Here is a 5535-nt window from a genome sequence, read left to right on the forward strand (position 1 = left end):
CCTTTGCCTTTCGCGGGCAAGTGCTCTACCAACTGAGCTAACGAAGCACGACTCACGACCGGTACTCACAGCCTTACTTCTGCCAGTACCTCGTCTCCTACCTTCCAAACTTTACAGAAGCTCTCCTGCGAACCTTGCAGAACTAGCACTCCTGAAAGAAAGGATATTGCGGAGACATGGCTTAGCCACAGCCTGGGGGATGTTTCCAGAATGAGATTTTCACTCTGCAGCGGAGTGTGCGCTGATATGAAACTTCCTGGCAGATTAAAACTGTGTGCCCGACCGAGACTCGAACTCGGGACCTTTGCCTTTCGCGGGCAAGTGCTCTACCAACTGAGCTACCGAAGCACGACTCACGACCGGTACTCACAGCCTTACTTCTGCCAGTACCTCGTCTCCTACCTTCCAAACTTTACAGAAGCTCTCCTGCGAACCTTGCAGAACTAGCACTCCTGAAAGAAAGGATATTGCGGAGACATGGCTTAGCCACAGCCTGGGGGATGTTTCCAGAATGAGATTTTCACTCTGCAGCGGAGTGTGCGCTGATATGAAACTTCCTGGCAGATTAAAACTGTGTGCCCGACCGAGACTCGAACTCGGGACCTTTGCCTTTCGCGGGCAAGTGCTCTACCAACTGAGCTACCGAAGCACGACTCACGACCGGTACTCACAGCCTTACTTCTGCCAGTACCTCGTCTCCTACCTTCCAAACTTTACAGAAGCTCTCCTGCGAACCTTGCAGAACTAGCACTCCTGAAAGAAAGGATATTGCGGAGACATGGCTTAGCCACAGCCTGGGGGATGTTTCCAGAATGAGATTTTCACTCTGCAGCGGAGTGTGCGCTGATATGAAACTTCCTGGCAGATTAAAACTGTGTGCCCGACCGAGACTCGAACTCGGGACCTTTGCCTTTCGCGGGCAAGTGCTCTACCAACTGAGCTACCGAAGCACGACTCACGACCGGTACTCACAGCCTTACTTCTGCCAGTACCTCGTCTCCTACCTTCCAAACTTTACAGAAGCTCTCCTGCGAACCTTGCAGAACTAGCACTCCTGAAAGAAAGGATATTGCGGAGACATGGCTTAGCCACAGCCTGGGGGATGTTTCCAGAATGAGATTTTCACTCTGCAGCGGAGTGTGCGCTGATATGAAACTTCCTGGCAGATTAAAACTGTGTGCCCGACCGAGACTCGAACTCGGGACCTTTGCCTTTCGCGGGCAAGTGCTCTACCAACTGAGCTACCGAAGCACGACTCACGACCGGTACTCACAGCCTTACTTCTGCCAGTACCTCGTCTCCTACCTTCCAAACTTTACAGAAGCTCTCCTGCGAACCTTGCAGAACTAGCACTCCTGAAAGAAAGGATATTGCGGAGACATGGCTTAGCCACAGCCTGGGGGATGTTTCCAGAATGAGATTTTCACTCTGCAGCGGAGTGTGCGCTGATATGAAACTTCCTGGCAGATTAAAACTGTGTGCCCGACCGAGACTCGAACTCGGGACCTTTGCCTTTCGCGGGCAAGTGCTCTACCAACTGAGCTACCGAAGCACGACTCACGACCGGTACTCACAGCCTTACTTCTGCCAGTACCTCGTCTCCTACCTTCCAAACTTTACAGAAGCTCTCCTGCGAACCTTGCAGAACTAGCACTCCTGAAAGAAAGGATATTGCGGAGACATGGCTTAGCCACAGCCTGGGGGATGTTTCCAGAATGAGATTTTCACTCTGCAGCGGAGTGTGCGCTGATATGAAACTTCCTGGCAGATTAAAACTGTGTGCCCGACCGAGACTCGAACTCGGGACCTTTGCCTTTCGCGGGCAAGTGCTCTACCAACTGAGCTACCGAAGCACGACTCATGACCGGTACTCACAGCCTTACTTCTGCCAGTACCTCGTCTCCTACCTTCCAAACTTTACAGAAGCTCTCCTGCGAACCTTGCAGAACTAGCACTCCTGAAAGAAAGGATATTGCGGAGACATGGCTTAGCCACAGCCTGGGGGATGTTTCCAGAATGAGATTTTCACTCTGCAGCGGAGTGTGCGCTGATATGAAACTTTTCAACATTTTTCAGAACTTCAGCTTGCTTTGCACTCGATTCTAAGCCGCAGGCGGTTTTTTGGATTACAAAAACCGGAAAAAAAGTGCGGCTTAGATTCGAGTAAATACGGTATACGAGAAATGAGTTTGGCAAAACTTTCAAGCTTTTGGGATTACTGATGCTCTTTTATGTCATACCTTCTTCCTTTCATGGATATCATCAAGATTGAATCAAGTCCTATGTCAGCTTGCCCCTTTGCAGTATCTGTCTTCTTTGATGTTTGACCGAATGTGTGAACTTCTTTCAAAATACTACTGTAAGCACACCCATGTTAATGCATCTTGGGTTGAGTTTTACTGCTGTAGGGAGCAACCATATCAGTCCTATCAAGCATGGGCAGCTGAGCTCCATGGGTTAAGTTATCATTGTCATTGCATGTCTGGTGTGTATAAAGAGCCATACGCTGATCAAATGATGAGAGAAGCTATCATTTGTGTAGTTCCAGATAGTGAGGTGTGACAACATGCCCTGCAGTGTGAAAACCCATCCCTCTCCAATGTTTTAGCTGTTGCACAATCATTTGAGATGTCACGGGCTGTGGATAACCTAACTGAGTAATGGTGTGAGGTATCAACAACCCAACGCTCTCCTCCACACCAAGCTTCTGCCAGTTCACTGAGGGAAGACATAGCTATAGTGGTCTGCACACAATCATAGTATTAAGGCCTCACTCTCAGCAGCAGATGCACCAAATAGATAAACAGGCCAGTAAACAGCAGCATATGCATTCCATGCTCCTGTCCTGCCCTTATTGTTTCATTACCATGAGTGCCCAGACTGCTCAAAATGCGGGGCTACCTGTCATAATTGCATTAAAAAAGGCCACATTGCTTCTGTTTGTAATACAAAAAGTCAGCACATTGAGCCTGATGTAGATGTGGACATTAACATTGTATCAGATATTTCTGTTGTGACAAACAAGCTTTTCATTGATTTTATGTTTCTGCATTTTATAGTTCTGCACATGCAAGTGGATACAGGAGATGCAGTAAACTTGTTAAGTCACAAACTTACATGAAATTGGGCTCCCCTCTACTCCTCCCTGTGTCACAAAAGCTAATAAATTGCAATAAACAGAGTATTTCTACTCTCAGTCAATTCTCTGACCATGTGACCTACAAGTCAGTAGTCCGGTCACTTACAGTTTTTGTTGTAGATAATGCACAAACAGAGAACCTTTTTGGATATGATGCTTTTAAGTTGTTTTGTTTTACCATTTCAGATGAAGCACATTTAGTGTCTGAACAAGTGCTGTATTCACAATTTTCAAGCGCTCATTAGACCTAAATCTTCTCAGCTTCATTTTTCCAGGGCTGTCTGGTTCCAGTGGCACTCACAGAACAAGTCAAAGATGAATTGCATTGTCTTACAGAATCCAGCACTGTTTGTCCTGTTGCATCAAGTGAATGGTCTAACCCTTAGTTACAGTAAAGAAACTGTTGGGCTAGTTACACCTCTGTGGTGATTTTAAAGTTTCTGTGAACACTCAACCTGTGGTGGATACATACCTGATACCGCACCCAGATGAACTCTGCAAAGTTATCAGATGATCAATATTTCTCAAAAATTGACTTATCAGATGCCTATTTACAACTCCCTTTAGATAGAGTTATAACATATGTTAGTTGTCAATAGTCCTTTTGGACAGTGTTAATACTTGCAGTTGTCTTTTGGAGTCGTTGAACTCCCACTAATTTTCAATGTCTTTGCAAACAGCTTACAATGTCTGTGCCACATTGTGCAAACTATTTTGATGACATTGTTGTTTCCACTGAGGAACATTTACAAAATCTCCATACTCTTTCTTCCATCCTCCAAGGAGCTGGATTAAAGTGTAATGTAGAAAAAGTCATATTTTTCAATCTTCTATCGTTTATCTTGGTTTTGAAGTGTCTCATGAGGGTCTCAGATCACTGCATGAACATGTTTCTGCTATCATGTTGCTTTTACACCCTACATGAGTTAGGTTTTTCTAGGCAAAGTTGCCAGCTACCATAAATTTTTGCCTGGGACAGTGACAATAATGGAGTCCATTACATGCCTTGCTGCACAAAGGGCTCAGTTTCACTGGCTGGTGGCTTGTGAAACCATGTTTTCCAGTCTTAAGGCCATGTTGAAATCTGTGCCCTGCTTACTGGCATACCAACCAGGCCTCCATTTGATGCTTCACAATAAAATTTGGGGGCTGTACTGGCTCATAGATAACCTGATAGTTCCTTGCAGCCTATTCCTTATGCCTAGAAGATGCTGACTCCTGCTCGAACTAGGTACTCTCAGATACAAAAGGAAGCGTTAGCTGTTGTACATGCTGTGAAGAAATTCCACGTTTTCCTTTATGGTGCCAAATTCCTTATTCTGTTCTTTTGCATCATTAGCGGATAAGGGAGCACATTGCATTCAAGGAGGAGGAGGATATTGGTGTTTAACGTCCCGTCGACAACGAGGTCATTAGAGACGGAGGGCAAGCTCGGGTGAGGGAAGGATGGGGAAGGAAATCGGCCGTGCCCTTTCAAAGGAACCATCCCGGCATTTGCCTGAAGCGATTTAGGGAAATCACGGAAAACCTAAATCAGGATGGCCGGAGACGGGATTGAACCGTCGTCCTCCCGAATGCGAGTCCAGTGTGCTAATCACTGCGCCACCTCGCTCGGTCATTTCATTCAACATTGAGCCCTTTTCTTTTTGTGTTACAATTACAAGATTCATTTTCAGTTTATGAATCAGCACGCAAATGACAATGCATTGTTCTACATGCCCGTCAGTCCAGACCTGGGATTTGATTATGAGGAATTGCTTTTTATCCACATTGATGTCACCACATAGCAGACAGTTTGTGGTTTTCCTGTAATTAGCACATGGAGCATGAAGGCTATAGCTTTGGATCCCATTTTTGGAAGATAATAACATTCGTACAACATGGTTTGCTAGATTCCCCACCTTCTCGTGTATGAAGATAGAAACTTTTCTCGAAAGAACAGATACCACTGATGACCGTGCAGCTTCTCTAGAATAAATAATAATTAATTGAAACCCTCAGCTGCTGACAGGAGGCGTGCAAGGGATAAATCCATATAGTCATGCTATTCATCTGTGTCCTTGGTGGCTCAGATGGATAGAGTGTCTGACATGTAAGCAGGAGATCCTGGGTTCATGTCATGGTCTGGGCACACATTTTCAGCTGTCCACATTGAGGTATATCAACTACACCTGTCAGCAGCTGAGGGTTTCAATTAATTATCATTTATTCTAGAGAAGCTGATTGGTCATCAATGGTATCTGTTCTTTCGAGACCAGTTACTAACTCTATATATAGTTAAAGGCTACCCAGCCATTGACCTTCATCTGTGCAAATGCGCACAAGTTGCCTGAACTCTTACGGGAATCATCACTATAGTTGGCACGAGTAATGAGTGGGTGGGTAAATATCGATTA

Source organism: Schistocerca cancellata, chromosome 4, assembly GCF_023864275.1.
Source record: "Schistocerca cancellata isolate TAMUIC-IGC-003103 chromosome 4, iqSchCanc2.1, whole genome shotgun sequence".
Classification (NCBI taxonomy): domain Eukaryota; kingdom Metazoa; phylum Arthropoda; class Insecta; order Orthoptera; family Acrididae; genus Schistocerca; species Schistocerca cancellata.